Source organism: Amblyomma maculatum, chromosome 6 (assembly GCF_055883805.1).
Source record: "Amblyomma maculatum isolate TAMU_Amacu chromosome 6, ASM5588380v1, whole genome shotgun sequence".
Lineage (NCBI taxonomy): Eukaryota > Metazoa > Arthropoda > Arachnida > Ixodida > Ixodidae > Amblyomma > Amblyomma maculatum.
This window is the reverse complement of record NC_139349.1, coordinates 137778163-137801135: the sequence shown is the minus strand read 5'-3', so window position 1 is coordinate 137801135 and position 22973 is coordinate 137778163. Positions and strand designations below refer to the sequence as shown.

Here is a 22973-nt window from a genome sequence, read left to right as displayed (position 1 = left end):
TATGCACGAAGCACTCTTCAGTTTTCGGACTCTCTCCAGCAGGCCTTCGCCGTGTTTGTTAATAAAAGAAAGATTTTCTTCGCCGTGCTGGTTTGTCAACCTGGTGAACTCTTCCTGTACCTGCATGATAAAAAAAGAACTGTCACTGTACTTTGTGTCCATTCAGAAGGCAACTGCATAATCGATGCTAACACAATCGCATTCTGCTTCTTGAAAGTTTTACAGGAGGCAAACAAGAAAGCTGCATACGGACTCTCTCGTTGCTAGCGCCGGGTATGCTTCTACCACTTCCAGTACTGTGGGGTTGGCTTGTGCCATCCATTTTCTCCTTTCGGCGAAAGTACGTCCCATGGCGTCTTTCAAGCGGGCAACGTTTTGCTCCTCCACGACCTTTTTTGCCTCTTTCTGCATGACCTCTTTCAGCGCGCGGATTGAAAGTTCATCTTGAGCGTCGTTGACAGGTAGTTCCTATAAAAGGAAGGTATTGGTAATAGTTATTGTCGACGAACATTTCTTTCGGTGAAAAAATATTTCGCCATAGAACTTAGTTTTTCTCACCACTCTGTCTGGCGCTGCCCTTCCTGTCACCACGGCGCATCCTCTAGCATTTTTCTTGCCTTCTCTCCTCCTCTACTTCTGGTGCACCCGTTATCTTTCGGCGTTCGTTTTTGCTCCGCAATTTCAGGGCCCTTTGCAATGATCCCTGTCAAAGAAAACAACTTTAAGCGAAAAGCAAAGCTATTGCGGAATAATGATGCATATCGAGGATGAAGGAGAAAAAAAGAAGAAAATAATTTAGTGCAGGTTTCTTTCACAATCTCGAGAAGATAATAAACAGTCTTACAAAACTTGTCCCGGTCCTGTCGCAAAGCACGGGGTACTTTATCACCAAACGTCTGGCAGCCTCTGCTTATAAGTGTCCCGGATACCTGTTTCAAGAAGGAATTGGTGATCAATAAACGTTAGCACAAACATCGCAATATAAACGGATGAATATACTACGGTGTACACGTCCAAAGAATTTACAAGGTCGCTACATCGCTACTAACTACAGGAAAACACGCCAGAAAACAGGGAAGGCTACCTCAAGTTTTATGGAGAGCCATTTAATACCCTCTTGACACGGGCAGACTTAACCACGGTTAGCGTAACTGCGGTTAAGCGAAACCGTGGTAGCCCATTTACACGGCAGACCAAACCACCGTTACACCCCTAACCGTGGTTATCGCAAACCGAGTTTGGCGACCTCGGTGTGCGTCGTTAACCGAGGTTAGACGGCGTCTGTTGACGAAGGCTGCTCGTCGGCACCCGAGTGCGCGAAGCGTGCGAGCGTGTCTGCTTCAGCAGTGTACTCGTTTGCCCGTATTGAATAGCCGGTGTCTACTGTGCCACCCGGCGTCTTCGGTTACGGCCTACAAGCGTCTGCGTACTGAACCCCCTCCTGTGTCTGCAGTATCGTTTGTGCTGCTTGGTGCTGAGCGCGGACGCGGAATGTCAAAAAATGCGCGGTCTTAGCTTTATAACAAAAGAGCACAAATTCGCAACGCTTGTAGTGCGGGATGCTGCGAACAGGCTGAGGCACGTTACACTTACCGCGGCGGTGAAGCGAGCGAGCGCGGCGAACTACGTCTGGGTGCGTAACCCCCTACTCGTCGATAGGCCTAAATTATTTCTCTTCGAAGCTGCGGCGATCGGCGCTTCGGAACTGATCAACGCTTTCGAAATGGTGTACTCATGAAACTTCCTTATTGTGAATCCTATTCTGCCGCCGTAAAATAACGATATGATAAACTGTGGCAATGCATTAATCGCAGAGCCGCAATGCACCGGCGGCAACTGTCTTGAGTAGAAACTTGATAGCATCGCGGTTATCGGTCTTGCCAGCAATTTGCCGCTGGTCAGTGATCCTCAAGAGTGATTCAATCCTAAGATTCGGTTCAGTATTCCAGATTGCAATAAATGTAGCACGCTTTGTTTCTGACGTCGGCGCTAGCGAGCCGCCGTGTCGTTCCCGTACGGTCTGCGGGAGGAGGGGTCAACGCGGCGGTGTTTACGGTGGTCGATGAGGTGCTGCCATCGTGCGGGGCTTCACCGCGTTGTTGACGCCTTGTCGGACGGCACTCCGGAAACTACATTAAAAATGAAATATTTGTAAAGGCTGCTTCGTTCCGCAGATCACCGCGTCACTTCGGTTGTACTTTATGGGCAATGGCGGCCGTAACCGAGAACGGCGGCGAGCAGTGTAAGCATAGCTAACCGCGATTGACAGTTAACCGTGGTTAAGTTCGGTAAGCTCGGTTAAGAGTACCCATAGTTAATCTGGCCGCGTAAAGAGGGTATAACTGTAGGGCTTTTCGCTCAACCACAGTCCATGGTTAAGATAAGTGTAACAGTTTCAGACAACGGACTGGGAAGCATGCATTGAAACGTGTTCTTTAGCTTCCCGCTTTCAGCCGCAAAGTGTAGCAAGACTGGGAAATGGCGTGCATTATGGGCCTCCTTTCAATCTATATTGTACGACTTACGGTCCGTCGGAAAGAAGGTCGGCGTGCAGCCATCCAATTATAGAGTGGCGCAGATCTGTTGAAACTTCTGCGCTCCCTGAAATTTGCTGGAGCTGTCGGTAAATATGGCGTTTCCGCTAACCGGTAGTCGTGCTCGTGCTTCTTCGCAGGCTGCGCATTTTCCCTGGAAGGAAGAAATAAGGAGAGTCTGATACCGCAATCATGCAACCACGGAGGCGCCAATCGCGCAGCACAGTATACGCAAATTGGCCGTCATGTCTCACTTGCTTACTACATTTTCGCAGCAGGCGGAAAATGAATCCCTTAATGGAATAATGAAAAGTCCAACTCCGGCAGAGATTTTAGATTGATTATGCGTCTGCATTTTTCATTTTGCTCACTTTTCACCTTAGATTTCAATATCGCACTTGAGTTATGACACGAATATTATTAATCGAGTTGCGACGTCAACCACAAAAATAAGATTCATTGTTTTTTCATACCTGATGACCTGATGCCAGTTGTCGATGGAGGTGCTTCCGTGCTGAAGTTATTTCCAAGATCATTTTCAAGAACGAAGTTCAGCTTGCTCTTGCACAAAGCTCTCTCAGAGTCCATGTCAACGAACTCTTCAAATTTCTTGTCCTACGTATAGCTGCAGTAAAGGCGTATATCAGCATACAGTATATCAAAGAGCTGAAAACTACATTTTCTCTGCCTACTCAATGTGTGGCAATCGAGGGCTATAGTGAAATAAGGTTGAGCGTTCTGCTTGTCTATTCTCACGTCTTCAAGCGCAGTTTTCATATATGCGCGCGTACGTGATAAGCAAAATTGGAATAAAAACAAAGTAATTTTACAAGACGTACGCTGTGTTTTTAAGAATTACGACATGCATACTAGAAAATTGCCGTACACATTGTAATAGGCCTTTTTCAAACAAACAAATAATTTGCCGATTTTCCTGATGTGCGCAGAAAACGTCATTGATATAAATTGCGTGGTAGCTTTTCAAACAGTTCTAAAAGGTTGCAAATATCAGTTTACTTGGACAAAAAGAAGGAACAGCAACGCCATACCTTCGCAAATTATATGTAGAAAAAAAATAAAGGGTTTAAAGATGGTGAACAAGTTTTCAGACAATATCTATTGAATCAATATGTGAAGCTGGAAAATGGTTTGTCCATGCACCCCAGCTGAGGTTATAAAGCAGTGAAACATTTTGCAGGGTTGCAGGCTTAGAACTAAAAGATGAGAATAAAAATCATACCTGTATTCTCACCGGCGCTGAGATGAACTCTCGCAGCTCAGATTCCATTAGCGCTTGAATTACGTCGCTTTCCTGGAAAGCACGTCCGACGTTGATCACTGTTTTGCGATTTTTTAAAATCGCAAGACATTTTACCGTTGACATCTTGGAGCTGAAGTTCGCTCCCCTCTGAGCGTATCGGGTTTTCGACCCCTCTTTTATACCATATTTCTTCTGTACCTCCTTTCCCACCATCTCGAGTATCTGCTTACGCTTCCTTATTTTCATCCAGTGGTGGAGATTTATTGTGAGCAATTCACATGGTGCAATCTCCTGGTTTAACACAAAGTGCAACAGCTCTCATGCTGAGGTCTTTGTGCATGAGAGCTGTTACACCGTTTTCTGGTTGCTACTCAGTATTCAACAGCTTGTGGAAGATGAAATTAGTGCGCATAATGCGATTTTGATGTCTTCCACACATACAATGCAGCACTTTCCCTATTAACCCGAGCTTTCCCCTGAGCAATGAAAGCCTCCACACTGACAGTAACAAGCCTCCAAGAACTTCATAAACAGAAGAGCATGCATCTGCTGACCACAGATCTTAGTATGAACTCGCACAAGTTAAGAGGCATTTGATGCTACTTTTCTTGAAGACTACAGGGACACGGTGTTTACCGCGGAGTGTTGCGCATGGGATATTTCATGACATGAAGACGTTCGTAGAACTTGTCATCAGTTCTGCGACAGAGTTTCTTCTGGGAAATGCCCAGGTTGACTGACAGGCTGAGGCACGGATTAGGCACGTTCCTTGTGCGCTAAACATAGCTTACATAATTATCTTTCTATCTGGCAATATGAGAACCCTTTAAGGGTTCCTGTATATGAGGTATATGTATGTACAAGCAACTTGGCTGCATGGTCTAAACTCGGTACCCATCCGGAAGCCACAACTATATATTTTTCAATAACGCTTCTGGCTAACTCTCAGGCTTGAGTGCTGTCGAGTCTTAGAAAATTTCGCATTTCGTGGGAAAAGCAAGCTACAAAAAGAAAAATGGAAATGTATTTTTACCCTCTGAAAATGTGGGAAATGTTTGCTGTCGCTGGAAACTGCTGATCCAAATGTGTTCTCTCGGTAAAGTGCGGAGAAACATAGTAAAAATACATGCTGAACGTTTGAGTGCAGAAATTTGGTCCGTCTTTTTTCTTTTCTTTCCTGTTTAGCATTGGCTTGCCTGACATAGTGCACTGACGATTGGAATGTAGCTTTCCGGTTTAACTTCTAGGAAGGCGGAAAAGAGACAGCTTTATTTTCTGGTAGTCGAGTGCGTAATATCTCTTCATGTGCACAGTGATACCCGGAATGGATCAGATAGGTTCCGAACGAATTTTTGAGGCTCTGCAGCCATCTGGCTATGCAGGATAGGAAAGGACACGAATCTTTGACCTCATGCCGTGGGCACATTCATTCCTCAGTCCAGGGATGAAGGGGATAACTTTCAGAGAAGATGTGGGACGACTATGGTGGAGGAGGTAGCGCAGCTGCTAGCCTGCGTGAACAGCTTTGGGAAGGCGCCCTGAAGAACTTTCTCACTGATAATCCTTATGCGTGGGCACTATATGATAATTTATTGTGCTACATTTTCTTACGTATTTGTTTGGGGATGTTCATTGTAAAATCGTTCGCGCAAAAACATTTCATAAGAAAAAGATCGGAAACATTGTATTGATACTTTTGAAAGTTCTGCTGACCAATGCTGCAACATTGCCTGGCTCAAGTTGAGGGGCTTATTTGCAGGTGCCACCGGAAATAGCAGGTATAGGCCCATAGATGTTCAGCCGAACAAAAGAAAAAAAGAGAGAGCCAGAGAAAAGAGCACGAAGTGAACGAGGGATTGATTGGCGTGCGTGGGCTTGTATATTGGCTTGTATAAAGTGTGGCATGAGCTCGGGAAGTGAAACACCAATTCAGGAAAGAGACATTGTCGACTTTTTGAGGGCCGACCTCCAAAGTGACCATGTTGTTCTCGCATACGTGCAGGAAAGGTTTCATTATGTTGAGCCAGTGGAAGTTAAACTTTCGGGTGGGACAAACCCGAGAACTTTTGGTGTGTGCTTCTATGTATCTTTGCATCGCTCGCTGGAAGCCTAATGGCATCTGAAGAAGTAATTGAAGCAGTTTTTGATAAGGAAGGATGTCATTCTAGCTGTAAGCTTCGGGATTTCCCAGACGGCGCTTTTGTTAAAGACCATGCATTACTAAGAGATGGCGCCTCAAAATCGGTGCTCCTGCTGTTGTACACTGATGAGTTTGAAATTTGTAATCCACTTGGCTCAGCTGCTGCATTGCACAAAATCCTGGCAGTATAATTTTCTGTTGTGAATATCCTTCAAAAATATAGGAGCAAACTGAGCTCTAATGACCTACTGCTCATTGCTAAATACTCCGATGTACAAAAATTAGGCATCTGCCAAACCCTAGCTCCGCTAGTAAATGACATAAAGCGCCTATATGAGGACGGCTTGACATTTGTACTCCGTGGTTCAGAGACCACACTCCGAGTTTTTGCAGTCGGTTTTGCCGGAGACAACTTGTCACTGCACAAAATAGGAGGATTCCGTGCATGCTTTGCTAACGGCAGGGACTGCCGATTTTGCCTTGCTCATAAAAAGAAGTTGAATTCGGTGCTCTCGGAAGCAGACACAACTGTGCAAACCGCAGATGCACATAACAGCCACCTCGCGGCTGTACAGCTAGCCAGAGAAAACTCAAACTTGTATGGCGTTAATGAGCAGTCCATCTTACTGCAAATCCCAGACTTTGGCGTCACGCAACAACTGCTCCCCGACAGTATGCACGACATTCTAGAGGGAGGAATGGGGTTCGTGGTCAATTATGTGTTACAAGGTTTATTGTCCTCCGATGTGCTAAAGCCCGAACATTTGAAGAAAGTTGGTGAATTCTGCTTTCAACAAAATGACAAGAAAAACCGCCCAGTAGCATTGAGCATTTCTCGAAACGGTATAGTGCTCAAAGGCACGGCAAGTCAAAAGCAGTGCTTGTTTCGTCTACTGCCGCAGTTTTTTGGGGACTTAGTTCCAGAGGGTGATCCTGATTGGGATATATATCTCCAGAGATAGTCAACATAATTCTAGCAGAGGAAATTCTTTAACACTGTTGCAGCTATTTGGAGGTCCAAACTTCTTTTTTACAGCATTTCGGAGCCAGATATCCAAAAATAAACATCATTCTGAAATTAATTACCTAATTCATTATCCCAGATTCATTTCACTGTTCGGTCCTCCACTCCGATAATAGAGTATGCGGTTTGAAGCAAAGCATGCTTACTTCAAGGCTATCGGAACGCGTTCCAGGAACTTTAGGAATATCTGTCGTACATTATGTAAGAGACACCAGCGGCGAGCTTGCTCCGAACAGTCGACGATTGTTTTCAGTGGCAGTCTGAGCACTGGCCATGCGTCCCCATTAAAGACAGCAGATATACCTGAGTTCGTGCTAACTGAGCTTGGAATCACAGAGCAGGAAGAGAACCTGTTTTCAACTGTGCATGCCTGCGTTGACGCTTGCACCTACAGGTGCTCGGACGTTCTTCACATTGGCTGGGAGAATGAAGCACCTGTCTTTGCTAACGTGAAAAAGTTGGGGATTTTTCGGAATTCCCTTTTTCTCCTAACGGAGAAACTGCAAACGCAAGGATTTTCACGGCATCACCAAAGCTACGAAGTGTCACCATCTGGAAATGATTTCCTTTCGCGCCCTGGGCAAGAAATCGACAATCATGTGTTGGACTTGTACGAATACCGTCAGGGGTTTGAAGTTATCCCGCAATATGAGCTGTTTCATTGATGTGGTAATGCGAGCGCTGGTATTACTCATAGATACGTAATGTCTAAACGCCATTAGAAGCAGACTTTGTGGTGTGTAATTCATGTATATATCAGCCATGCAGCCTTCATGGAAAGCAATATTGGCGAGAAAATGTTTTTACATTACCTTCTTCGCACGCAGCGCGAAAACTCATTTTAAGCCTAATGTCATGAACTGCATCCTGATATCAGAATAAATACGTTTAGGTAAGAAGTAGTCAAATATTTGCGATGAAGTCGCCATTTATGAACTTCTCACTGCGGATGTGCTATGTATACGTTTGAAAACGCAAGCTACCCCAGCATGAGCACAGCTAATATGGCATTTATGGTTTGGAATATGAGTCCTATTATAATTTCGGAACCATTGTGATGATTTTACTAGTTTTCAATTTAAAAGATGACTAAGTGAAGGGCACACCTACATTACGATGATGCCTGTTAAGTCTGCTTCGTGCTCAAAAGATGACATTGGCGCATATGGCAACAAATTTTGACCGACATCCCCCGACATCCCCACATATATATATATATATATATATATATATATATTGAATGCCATATCAAGTTCACCACTTGATGAAAACCATAGTTTCTCGATAGCGACCACAAAACGTAAAGGTACTTTGGGGTAAGAAACTAGTCACCTGTTTTCTAAATTCTGCGTTACCTTCGGAACATGACAAGGTTTTCCGAATGCGGAGATATTTCCGCTGACGGTACTGGCAGTTGCTAGATTTTGGGGCAAAAGAACTGCAGTAATTATGGCTTTCTTACAACCCGCCTCTACTTTATTTGTCAAGACAACACTGCGAAGAAAATGTTTCTGTCGTGGCTTGTTCATAATATCTGCCAATTGAAATTGTTTCCTATATGTCTTGTCCGAAATCATTAGGCAATAAGAGTGCGCTTCTTGGCCGTCATCACTTTGTACGTATACGCTCAGTACGCCCACACCACGTTTCCTTATACGGCGCTGGTCTATACGCAGCGATATAGACGGCGTATGTGATGAAGTAAGGTGCGAAAATTTTGATAGAGACTTATGGACAGTCGATGCACAGCGGCTACATTATTGGCTCTCAACTGCTACTTCCCTTGAGAAGCGCCGTCAGCTTACTAGTGCTTTGCTGCCCGTTTAATCAAGTACCTTTTAATTTGCGCCTATATCAGCTCACAACATGCTCATTAGCATAGAGTTTTAAGTTACCACTTCATGTGCCCAGCGTGGATAAAACCTCCCTTCAGCAAAGCCGTATGAACGTGCTGGCGTGACTGACTCGGAATGCAAGAGTATCTGGTTCGATTTCCATGTCACTCTCTCATTTGAGAGGAGCTACACTAGGTGGCAGCTCCTGAAACTCGCCCATGACATAGGGCGCTTGATGTCACAAAAGCCCACTGGCAAGAATCCGACCAAATCACCCGCCAGAGGCGTGTTATGAATTTTTGCGCATCGCGTTAAAAGCGGATAACGTCGGCGAACTCCACATAGGAGTACTACAGGCACGAATGAGCAGATTGTAGTTGTAACAAGAAAAGGTCGGAAAGCGACCACAGAATACGTAGATATCTATACTCTGACATCAAAATGCGATATTCGTTTCATAAGCGTTCATTTTTACAGCCTTGATGTAATCGTTGAAGCTAGATTTCCGCAGGTTTCTCCGCAACACGTGGACGCTTGCGAACCTTGTGATGTTTGCATGTTCCTTTCGCGAGAGTCGCTTGTTTCTCCGGGAATAACAAAATGACGATACCAACGCCTACAAAAGACGCGTACACAAGAAGAGGCGTAATGCAGATACAACGCTGTATTTTCCACTTGGTTTACAAAACATCCGATGCCTGCTTATTCTCAACTAAACCCATGACACGTGCAGAACGAGAGCTTTATCAACCCCAACTACCCTCTAGTAGGCAGGTTCCTTGTGCGCTAAACACAGACACAGCGAAGTGTCACTTACATAACTGTCTTTCAAACTATAAAATATAAAACCCCTCTAAGGTTACCTATATATATATATATATATATATATATATATATATATATATATATATATATATATATATATATATATATATATAGGGAGGGGGTTGAAGCTCGAATGGGTCCGGTAAGGCATAGACTTCAAGTAGGTGACACACGGTAGAAAAAACAACACTTTATTCCGACGTTTCGGCCGGGTTCCGGCCTTTGTCAAGGAATGTAGAAAGAAGCTGTCGGTTCCCATTTCTTATATACATGCACAATCGAAGAACACGTGACCAGCTAATATCAACAAATAAACATCAAAATATCAAAAACAAGATTTCACACGCGTGATGTAATGGCGGTGCAAGGTATATAGACAGATTGACAAGTGTTGCGCTTATGTCATGCATCTTAATATGTTGCACAAAGAAAGGAAGATGTATCGCTTAAAAGATTGATGTCACTATCAGCGCACAAAACAAAATATCACGAGGTTAGGATGGGTGGAATACATGCCACACTTAATTCTGCAATATTCAGGAGGGGGGGGGGGATTCATCTACTGAAATATCATTCTCATTGGTAGGCGACAGTAGCAGATAACACGTCAGTAGAATTTAACAGTGAAATATAACTGTGATTTAGCGCGGTACACACGCACAAAAAAGTAAACAGTCACTGAAATCGCGGCATGGTGACAAAACTCGATTTTGTGCTCAATGCTATGGGGACAAAGAGAAGAAGTTAAAGAAGTTAATTGTTCGTAACAGTGTTGATTACACAAGGAATCATGTGCAAGGTTATTGGATAAGTTGTAATGATTAGTGCATGTTACGGCAGGAAGCAATATGATCGTCAGAAACTGGCAAATACGAAAAAATCAGTGCAAGTAAAGCATGACATCCTGTGAGGGGCTTTGGGCTGTGACCGTAACAGCGCAAGCGGAGAGGCAAAAAGTGCAAAATGGAGGCAATGTCGATTAAACATAATATCTTTTGAGACGCTGCCAAAGGTGCTACCATTTAGTTAAAATGCTACGACGAGAGACAAGTTAGCTTGCCAATGTTTTCATTCAGACCACAAGAAACCGTGTTAAACTTGTGTATTAAAAATGATTCGCGAACTTCGCGTTCATGGTGGGTTCTGAAACCTGATTCCAATAAAGTTACTTGCATTTTTTCAAAGGGGTGCTTGGTAATGTTTACATGCTTAGAGATAGGAAGGTTAGGCAGTGTATTACAATGAGCTTTATGGTTATTAAATCGGTATCTGAAGGGTGTTTCGGTTTGGCCAATGTACTGAATTTTGCAGATAGAACATTCCAGCATATAAATCACGTTGTCCGTATCGCATGAGAAGTTGCCTCGAATCTTTACATTAAAGTTCGATGCAGTGCTGAAAGCTTTCAGTGATGTAGTCATTTGTGCACAAACTTTGCACCGTGACTTGTTGCAAGGATGGCAGCCGATTGGTGCAGTGGGGCTAATTTTAGACGAAGTTAAAATATCACTGAGGTTCTTGTTACGGCGATAGACAACACGGGGGGCTTGCTCATAAATTTCTTTTAGACGATCACTTTGCATGAGAATACTATGATGGTTCTTTAAAATGCCTGCAACGTTGGGGACTGAAGCTGAATGCGTTAGCACGAGATTGATTCGTGATTGGCCGGATGGTTCCTTTTCCGCTTTGAGGAGAGCTTTGCGATCAAGAAGGCTTGCTCGTTCCACTGCATCATTTATTAGGCGCTCTGGATATTTGCGTTCCATTAGGGTGTTACGAAGGTTGGCACAGTGAAATTCAAAGTCGCGATCGTCTGAACATATCCGTTTAAAGCGGACGGCTTGTCCATATGGGATGCTAGTCTTCCAGTATTTAAGATGGCTGCTGTTGAAGTGCAGGTACTGAGGTCTGTCACTGGGTTTCCAGTATAGATCAGTGATTAGTTTGCCATTCTTTATTGACACTGTCACGTCTAGAAAAGCAATAGTGGTCGGAGAATAAGAATGAGAAAAGTTTATGGCCTCATGCACATTATTAAAACTAGAGATGAATGATAGAAGTTCTGCCTCACTATGTTGCCAAATAAAAAAAAAATGTCGTCTATAAATCTCTTGTAGTAAAAAGGCTTTAGCGGGTAGTCTTCGAGAAACCGGTCTTCTAATAAGCCCATGAATATGTTGGCGTAGTTGGGACCAATACGTGTACCCATCGATGTTCCGTTAATCTGGACATAATGTCTGCCATCAAATTCAAAGCTGTTAAGTTCAAGTATTAATTTAAGAAGGATAGCCAATGTAGAACCGTCAATGTTACTGCATAAGTTTCGATCTTGAAAAGCCTTTACAACTGACCGGATACCATCGGAGTGGGGAATATTGGTATAAAGTGACGCAACATCCAGAGTTACGAGCAAGACGCCTTGAGGGATGGTGATATCAGCTATATCAGCTAGGAAATCAGTTCTATCCTTTATGTAGGACTGAATGTGGCTGGAATCTTATTGATTAGAGTGTCAACATAGCGTGACAGGTTTTCAGTTCACTGCGATCGTAGGCGATTCCCAAACCAAATACGTGTACCAGCACTTTGACCCTTCCCGACTGGATACTCCAGCATTCATTACGCAATGCGGCGCCCGCATTGAAGATGTTTACCTCCTTCTGGACATGGTACCTTCTACAGCCTCAACTATTCTTCTACATATCGGAACAAACGATCTGGCTTCCAACTCAGGACGGTCCGTGTTTCAAAACTACTGCAAATTACTGGACCACATATCAGCCACCCGGCCCGGCATCACTCGTGTGTACGCTAGCCTGGTTCTACCAAGAACAGAAAATCTTCGAAACCACAGAGACAGGGCTTTTCGCTGGCAAAATCGAGAGGCATGCCTCTTCAACCGCCTACTGCGGGCCTTCTGCAGGCGCTCCAAGCTCCTTTACTATGTGGACCATGGCTTTGAGTGGCTTCCACCGACACGCGTGCTCGCTGCTGACGGCCTCCATCCAAGCTATGACGGGACCGCCCTGATTGCAAGTAAGATTAAGCATTTCTGCTCAAAAGCCACTCGAGATGTGGGAGCGCCCTCATGGATTGAGTGTGCACCAAATAATCCTTCTTCAGGAATGATAAGCACTTCGACAGGGCATGCACTTACAGACAATTCCACTACTGGTGCCATCACTTCTAGCCCTACTGCAGTCAACACTTTTGCTACCGGCGTCTGTCCTGGTGGTGTCCCTGCTGCAACTACTGCTGTTCCCGACACAGCTGTCCCCGACGAGGCTGCTCCCGTCGACGCGCTTACAGGCGATTTCGCTACTGGTGGCTTTACTTCAAGCCCTAGTGCCGCCAACGTTATTACTACCGGCGTCTGTCCTGATGGTGTCCTTGCTGCAAATACTGCTGACACTGCTGTTCCTGACGCAGCTGTCCCCGACGAGGCTGACCCCGTCGACGCGCCTGCTGCTGACGCTTCTGCTTCCGGCACTTCTGTCGCTGCGGCTCCCGCTAACGCTATTCCCGATGCTCCGACCCCTGGCTCTTCCGCTACCGACATTTTCACTCACACCAAATCTGCTCCAGTCTCGCCTGGTCTCGATGCTGCTGATTCTGATGCTCCCGCTGAAGGAGCCTTTCCCGCTCCCAGCGTATCATCTAGAGGCCCTCATGATGCCGACCCTCCAGCTTCCAACGCCCAGAGCTCCAGCCTTCATTGCCCCACTGTTTCCGACTTTCGAGATATTTGCCCTCAAAAGTGTAATACTCAGTTTTTAAAAGGTCGTGTTTATAGGGCTCGAGGCTCCGGAACTTCTACTTCTAAGTCGAACTTTTGCAAAGCCCATGCTACGTCTGCTCCGTCTTCAGCTAACCGTGCCTCGACCGAGGAGCGCCAGTACAACCTTCGAAAGAAACTCCCGAACACTTTAAGAAAACCCTTATGACTTAAAAACTCGGTTCCTAAAAAAAAAAGCCTACCCTCAAATACTCCAACGAATTTCTACGCGTTAGAAAAGTGGCAGAAAAGCGCATTCGTGCAGAACTGCATGTTATGACTTTAAAGGCTTATCTAGCATGCTCCACTGCCCTGCGTGGTCTCCGCGTTAATGTAAAGCCAGCAACGTCCAAACTGTCTAAGAGCAACAGTGCAAAATCGGACAGCATATCGGCAACGGCTGCTTTGGAATTTACGCGCATTATTTTGGATCACCACTAATCTGCCCTAAAGTCATTAGCTAATACAGAAAAACAATTGCTTAATCATCTTAACCTCTCTTGCGAAGCACTTACTGCTCTTGACGTGTACAAAAAGAAAAAATGGGAAGAGATTAACTCCGTGAAATCCAAAAAACTTTTGCGCGACAAAATCTCCCGGCCCGCGCAGTCCCAGCCTCCGTTGCCACTGCCATCTCAGGTTCAAAACCCAATTGTAAATCTTTCAAACTTCACCCTGACTAATGATAACGAGAGTGCCCTGGCACACGGCCTAAATTTTTGCCCTGCATCAGGTGGGTTCAATGAGTTTCAATTGTTAAAAGACTTGGAAAATTTTGCCCGCAATATGAGACTTAAAGAGTACTTCCATGGCCGGCCACAATGTCCCGTACAAGATGGTAAATTGCCCTCTCAAAATCACTGGACTCCCCCGACCCAAAGAGAAAACTGCCTCGACATTTATATTAAGGCAGTCCAAAATGATGTGCTGAAAGCTTACAATACTCAAAAGAAATTTTGTCGTAACCTCTCTGGAAAAGAAACCGCATCAATAAAACGACTCGCGTCACAAACTGATATTGTCATAAAGCCCGCTGACAAGGGTGGTGCCATCGTAGTCATGAACAGAAGTGACTACATCGCGGAAGCCGAAAGGCAACTGGCAGATGGTTCCTTTTACCGCCTGCTAGAAAGCGATCCGACTGCGGACTTTAAAACTGTTTTGGAAGAAACCTTATCCAGTCTTAGCTTGAGTGAAAAAATTGGCAAAAGCACTGCAAAGTCAATACTTCCCCTCAGCCCTGTACCAGGCCGATTTTATTTATTGCCCAAAATTCATAAACCTAACAACCCTGGACGACCCATCATTTTCGGTATAGGAACCGTAACTGAAAACCTGTCACGCTATGTTGACACTCTAATCAATAAGATTCCAGCCACATTCCAGTCCTACATAAAGGATACAACTGATTTCCTAGCTGATATAGCTGATATCACCATCCCTCAAGGCGTCTTGCTCGTAACTCTGGATGTTGCGTCACTTTATACCAATATTCCCCACTCCAATGGTATCAGGTCAGTTGTAAAGGCTTTTGAAGATCGAAACTTATGCAGTAACATTGACAGTTCTACATTGGCTATCCTTCTTAAATTAATACTTGAACTTAACAACTTTGAATTTGATGGCAGACATTATGTCCAGATTAACGGAACATCGATGGGTACACGTACTGGTCCCAAGTACGCCAACATATTCATGGGCTTATTAGAAGACCGGTTTCTCGAAGACTACCCGCTAAAGCCTTTTTACTACAAGAGATTTATAGACGACATTTTTTTTTTATTTGGCAACATAGTGAGGCAGAACTTCTATCATTCATCTCTAGTTTTAATAATGTGCATGAGGCCATAAACTTTTCTCATTCTTATTCTCCGACTACTATTGCTTTTCTAGACGTGACAGTGTCAATAAAGAATTGCAAACTAATCACTGATCTATACCGGAAACTCAGTGACAGACCTCAGTACCTGCACTTCAACAGCAGCCATCTTAAATACTGGAAGACTAGCATCCCATATGGACAAGCCGTCCGCTTTAAACGGATATGTTCAGACGATCGCGACTTTGAATTTCACTGTGCCAACCTTCGTAACACCCTAATGGAACGCAAATATCCAGAGCGCCTAATAAATGATGCAGTGGAACGAGCAAGCCTTCTTGATCGCAAAGCTATCCTCAAAGCGGAAAAGGAACCATCCGGCCAATCACGAATCAATCTCGTGCTAACGCATTCAGCTTCAGTCCCCAACGTTGCAGGCATTTTAAAGAAACATCATAGTATTCTCATGCAAAGTGATCGTCTAAAAGAAATTTATGAGCAAGCCCCCCGTGTTGTCTATCGCCGTAACAAGAACCTCAGTGATATTTTAACTTCGTCTAAAATTATTCCCACTGCACCAATCGGCTGCCATCCTTGCAACAAGTCACGGTGCAAAGTTTGTGCACAAATGACTACATCACTGAAAGCTTTCAGCACTGCATCGAACTTTAATGTAAAGATTCGAGGCAACTTCTCATGCGATACGGACAACGTGATTTATATGCTGGAATGTTCTATCTGCAAAATTCAGTACATTGGCCAAACCGAAACACCCTTCAGATACCGATTTAATAACCATAAAGCTCATTGTAATACACTGCCTAACCTTCCTATCTCTAAGCATGTAAACATTACCAAGCACCCCTTTGAAAAAATGCAAGTAACTTTATTGGAATCAGGTTTCAGAACCCAACATGAACGCGAAGTTCGCGAATCATTTTTAATACACAAGTTTAACACGGTTTCTTGTGGTCTCAATGAAAACATTGGCAAGCTAACTCGTCTCTCGTCGTAGCATTTTAACTAAATGGTAGCACCTTTGGCAGCGTCTCAAAAGATATGTTTAATCGACATTGCCTCCATTTTGCACTGTTTGCCTCTCCGCTTGCGCTGTTACGGTCACAGCCCAAAGCCCCTCACAGGATGTCATGCTTTACTTGCACTGATCTTTTTCATGTTTGCCAGTTTCTCACGATCATATTGCTTCCTGCCGTAACATGCACTAATCATTACAACTTATCCAATAACCTTGCACATGATTCCTTGTGTAATCAACACTGTTACGAACAATTAACTTCTTTAACTTCTTATCTTTGTCCCCATAGCATTGAGCACAAAATCGAGCTTTGTCACCATGCCGCGATTTCAGTGACTGTTTACTTTTTTTTGTGTGTGTACCGCGCTAAATCACAGTTATATTTCACTGTTAAATTCTACTGACGTGTTATCTGCTACTGTCGCCTACCAATGAGAATGATATTTCAGTAGATGAATCCCCCCCCCCCCCCCCTCCTGAATATTGCAGAATTAAGTGTGGCATGTATTCCACCCATCCTAACCTCGTGATATTTTGTTTTGTGGGCTGATAGTGACAACAATCTTTTAAGCGATACATCTTCCTTTCTTTGTGCAACATATTAAGATGCATGACCTAAGCGCAACACGTGTCATTCTGTCTATATACCTTGTACCGCCATGACATCACGCGTGTGAAATCTTGTTTTTGATATTTTGATGTTTATTTGTTGATATTAGCTGGTGACGTGTTCTTCGATTGTGCATGTATATAAGAAATGGGAACCGACAGCTTCTTTCTACATTCCTTGACAAAGGCCGGACCCCGGCCGAAACGTCGGAATAAAGTGTTGTTTTTTCTACCGTGTGTCGCCTACTTTAAGTCTATATATATATATATATATATATATATATATATATATATATATATATATATATATATATATATATATATATAAGAAGCCAAACAAGGAACATGTGCCCTCAGTCTTTAGAAAGGCAGGGCTCCTGTGACGAGACGTCGATTCCAAATAAAACTGGACTCAGTATGAAGTTTTTCTCACTGTGTATAACCTCTAGCAACCACGTACGTCTATTTACTTATGCTATATATAGCATAACTGTTTGCTATATAAAGAAGCAAACAGTCGGCGAGGCCAAGGAAAGCATTGGGGATTATGTTTTATGTCTTTTTTTTAAGTTTTACTTGGATAATCACAGAAATAAGTAATGCAATCTGCTTAGGGGAAAGATAATTAAACACAAAGTAGAAGAAAAAACAACGTGCCGATGGTGGGGACCGAACCCACGACGTCCGAATATCGCGTCCGGTGCTCTTCCAACTGAGCTACATCGGCCGCTATCCCCCCTGCTACTTCCTCGGGTATTAATGTTGTCTGTATACGAACCTTGAGAATGTTCACCAGCGCCGCCCTCAACCATAGGTAGCGTAAGAGGGTTCTAGCACAGCTTTCGCCCTCGCTCTTGATCACGTTCTACGTGACGCTGGCGGTAACACAGGACGTTCCACGTCCGCCGCTATAGTTGAGCGCGGCGCTGGTGAACACTCTCAAGGTTCGTATACACACAACATTAATACCCGAGGAAGTAGCAGGGGGGACAGCGGCCGGTGTAGCTCAGTTGGAAGAGCACCAGACGAAAAATTCGGAGGTCGTGGGTTCGGTCCCCACCATCGGCACGTTGTTTAATTATCTTTCCCCTAAGCAGATTGCATTACTTATTTCTGTGATTATCCAAGTAAAAATTAAAAAAAGACATAAAACATAATCCCCAATGCTTTCCGGGGCCTCGCCGACTGTTGGCTTCTTTCCTTTATGTATTATTATGAGCACCCTCGTTTCACCTTCATTTATCTGCTTGTAGCTTATGGGGGTCTCGGTTCTGACAGTCTTGAAGCCGTAGGTAGCGTAAGAGGGTTCTAGCACAGCTTTCGCTCTCGCTCTTGATCACGTTGTACGTGACGCTGGCGGTAACACAGTACGTTCCACGTCCGCCGCTATGGTTGAGGGCGGCGCTGGTGAACGCCCTCAAGGTTCGTATACAGACAACATTAATACCCGAGGAAGTAACAGGGGGGACAGCGGCCGATGTAGCTCAGTTGGAAGAGCACCGGACGCGATATTCGGAGGTCGTGGGTTTGGTCCCCACCATCGGCACGTTGTTTTTTCTTCTACTTTGTGTTTAATTATATTTCCCCTAAGTAGATTGCATTACTTATTTCTGTGATTATCCAAGTAAAAATTAAAAAAAGACATACAAAAAAATCCCCAATGTTTTCCTTAGCCTCGCCGACTGTTGGCTTCTTTCCTTCATGTATTATTACGAGCAACCTCATTTCCCCGATTGTAGCTTACGGGGGTCTCGGTTCTGGCAGTCTTGAAGCTATAGGTAGCGTAAGAGGGTTCTAGCACAGCTTTCGCCCTCGTTCTTGATCATGTTCTACTTGACGCTGGTGGTAACACAGGACGTTCCACGTCCGCCGCCATGATTGAGGGCGGCGCTGGTGAACACTCTCAAAGTTCGTATACAGACAACATTAATACCCGAGGAAGTAGCAGGGGGGACAGCGGCCGATGTAGCTCAGTTGGAAGAGCACCGGATGCGATATTCGGAGGTCGTGGGTTCGGTCCCCACCATCGGCACGTTGTTTAATTATCTTTCCCCTAAGCAGATTGCATTACTTATTTCTGTGATTATCCAAGTAAAAATTAAAAAAAGACATAAAACATAATCCCCAATGCTTTCCTTGGCCTCGCCGACTGTTGGCTTCTTTCCTTCATGTATTATTATGAGCACCCTCATTTCCCCTACATTTATCTGCTTGTAGCTTACGGGGGTCTCGGGTCTGGCAGTCTTGAAGCCAGAGGTAGCGTAAGAGGGTTCTAGCACAGCTTTCGCCGTCGTTCTTGATCATGTTCTACTTGACGCTGGTGGTAACACAGGACGTTCCACGTCCGCCGCTATGATTGAGGGCGGCGCTGGTGAACACTCTCAAGGTTCGTATACAGACAACATTATTACCCGAGGAAGTAGCAGGGGGGACAGCGGCCGATGTAGCTCAGTTGGAAGAGCACCGGACGCGATATTCGGAGGTCGTGGGTTCGGTCCCCACCATCGGCACGTTGTTTTTTCTTCTACTTTGTGTTTAATTATCTTTCCCCTAAGTAGATTGCATTACTTATTTCTGTGATTATCCAAGTAAAAATTAAAAAAAGACATACAAAAAAATCTCCAATGTTTTCCTTAGCCTCGCCGACTGTTGGCTTCTCTCCTTCATGTATTATTACGAGCAACCTCATTTCCCCGATTGTAGCTTACGGGGGTCTCGGTTCTGGCAGTCTTGAAGCTATAGGTAGCGTAAGAGGGTTCTAGCACAGCTTTCGCCCTAGCTCTTGATCACGTTCTACGTGACGCTGGCGGTAACACAGGACGTTCCACGTCCGCCGCTATGGTTGAGGGCGGCGCTGGTGAACACTCTCAAGGTTCGTATACAGACAACATTAATACCCGAGGAAGTAGCAGGGGGGACAGCGGCCGATGTAGCTCAGTTAGAAGAGCACCGGACGCGATATTCGGAGGCCATGGGTTCGGTCCCTACCATCGGCACATTGTTTTTTCTTCTACTTTGTTTTTTATTATCTTTCCCCTAAGCAGATTGCATTACGTATTTCTATGATTATCCAAGTAAAAATTAAAACAAAAACATAAATCAAAATCCCCAATGCTTTCCTTGGCCTCGCCGACTGATGGCTTCTTTCCTTCATAGATTATATATATATATATATATATATATATATATATATATATATATATATATATATATATATATATATATATATATATATATATATATATATATATATATATATATATATATATTTATCAGCTCTTGCAGCAGGAGCAACGAGATGAAAAGAAGGTGTCGACGTTGAGCGTGTCATTATTTTGGCCAAGGAAAACTCGCGCGCGCCCATACACACAGACACACACACACCAATAAATAAACAAATATATATATATATATATATATATTTGTTTATTTATTGGTGTGTGTGTGTCTGTGTGTATGGGCGCGCGCGAGATGAAAAGAAGGTGTCGACGTTGAGCGTGTCATTATTTTGGCCAAGGAAAACTCGCGCGCGCCCATACACACAGACACACACACACCAATAAATAAACAAATATATATATATATATATATATATATATATATATATATATATATATATATATATATATATATATATATATTTGTTTATTTATTGGTGTGTGTGTGTCTGTGTGTATGGGCGCGCGCGAGTTTTCCTTGGCCAAAATAATGACACGCTCAACGTCGACACCTTCTTTTCATCTCGTTGCTCCTGCTGCAAGAGCTGATAAATATCTTTCTGGGTCCCCTCCTCCGATAGAGTTTTCATGTTCCTGTAAACATTTAATAAGGCGCTGTCTGTTTGACCTACAGTCATTGTCAAAAGTGTACAGCCCAGGGGGTCTACAGCTGTGCCGTGTAGTGGCGCTGATTTATCATTATTGGAGGCCCTGCCCATTGGAGAGGGCTGCCCAAAAAATCTTCTTACTATCAAGAGATTAGGAACACTGGAAATACATTTTAGGCTGCACAAAGTTGGTCAGAAGCCGACCCCTTTTGCTCTACACTTTTGACAAAGACTGTACATATGCACTTTTTCAGAAGCCAACGGAATGCGGTAAACAAAGACCAATGTTTAATTTCCTTGATTTTACTGTTCTACGTGCTCTCTTCTTCTTTCCTTTTTTTCCAATTTTAAAGGATAGGTTATTCAGTTTTGAAGGTGAGGAAAACACAACGCATACACTGTGCGTTTTCGCCACTTTATTTATATTGCAGGAAACGTGATATTGGTATGACATCATTCATTATTTTTTCATTCACTCCGATGTCAGCAGCTTCTAACCACTTTTACATCCGTCCTTTGCATCTTTTGTTTCCGCTGCTACCCTCATTTTGTTAGAATTTTAAGGCACACAAACTGCCCCAAGAGCTAGCTGTAATAAATGGCGAGAATTGGACCTAGTTTGTTATTCATAGCGGTTTCTCCGCGCTAACACAAAGAACGTAAATAAAGACAACACCACAGAGCGCGAACATACAACTGGTTTTAATGGAACAAATGGAGACATTTTATACACAAAAACGTTATCGTCATCAGACATACATAAAGACACGAGGAAACCCGAGGAAAGCAATCATCGCAGGCAACAAAGGCATTCAGCTAGACACACTCATCGCGATAATCTAAGCAGATCAACTTAATTAGCAGACAACGACAGCGATACATTGCTGATACACATATCGGCCCCGACGGATTTTATTTCGAACGCTTCCGTGATTCTCATTGAAGCACCAGCTCGAAACCCTCGGAGTGGTTGCATGTTTCCATTATGTTGATGATTTTTTGGTGTTTTCCTGGTGATGCAGGCCATACTGTCCACCCCAACTTGATTATTAATATGTTTGAAACGGCGTTCGAGGGATTTACATTCACGTTTGAATTGCCGGAAGAATCGGTGATTAGGTTTCTGGACCTCAAACTCTATAAGGGCGTAGAGTACACTTGTTGGCTGTACAAGACAAAAGGAGAGAAGGCGACTTTAAGATACGATTCAGGACACTCAAAATTAATTAAACGGTCCATCGCTAACGCATGCATAATTCAGAGCATCAGGAAGGCATGCGTACATAAAGTAGAGCGAGGACTTAGCCCACAGGTTTCAAGGTTAAAAGATAGCGGGTACCCTGATATCCTCCTGGACTGGATTTCGGAAAAAATCCTAGAAACATTGACAGCAAAAAATACTGAAGAAAAAAATTACCCTGAAGGTTCCAAGAAGATCACGCGTCCGATTGCCATCCCGTACGTACATGGAGTATCGCACGGTCTCAAAAAGATTGCAGGCAGGCACGATGTTCCTGTGGTGTTCATGGCACGAAAAAAGCTATCGGGTTTGTGCGCGAAAATAAACAGACTTGATGAGACACCCAAACTACGTTGCCCCACCAACCATGAGAGGAAACACGTCGAATGCGATACCGGCGTGGTTTATTCTATTCTTCTCTCATGCGGAATGAAGTATGTCGGCCAAACGGGCCGGTGCATAAACAAAAGTCTAAATAAGCATGCCAACAATTCGCAATGTTCATAGATGGTAGTGCCATCTAAAGGTTAGCGAGGGAAGCGCCAGGAAGAGGGTTCGCGGATGGCCGGACGAGTCAATGCGTGCGTTCTCGGTGGCTTTGCGATCGGCGAACTTTTGTTTTGCTTTCTTCCCGAGCCGATGGAAAAGAAATACAAAAGTAAACGATGTGTTGCGTGCCTCAGTGTACGAACTGAGCAATCCGCAACCAGGTAAGTCTACATTCCTTCCCACGAGATCCTCAACAGAAGAAAGAATGGGCGGCCAAACTACGGATGGGAAAGCCAGTGACGCCGCCAATGAAGGTCTGCAGTGCACACTTCACCTCAAAAGATTTTTTCTGGAGTAACACAGGTAACAATAAAATAATTTCGCATGCGTCAGGCGAATGCCAATCATTTGGTTAATGCGTAGTGTATGCTGCAAGCCGGATGTGTTAGTATTGGTGCGAGGGGTAGTGCAAGGAATTCGCGCTGTGACGTTGATAAGCGCCTAGCTCTGCATTAAACATTAAGTTGTGTTTTTTTTTTCAAAACAGTTGTATGCGT

General features: G+C 44.0%; 1 non-coding gene across 1 annotated transcript; it reads left to right on the top strand.

Moving 5' to 3' along the window:
• The first annotated feature begins 17856 nt into the window (after window positions 1-17856).
• On the top strand, window positions 17857-17929 carry TRNAF-AAA (transfer RNA phenylalanine (anticodon AAA)). Its single transcript has one exon. It is a non-coding gene; the product is annotated as a tRNA-Phe (tRNA).
• Window positions 17930-22973: the final 5044 nt, after the last annotated feature.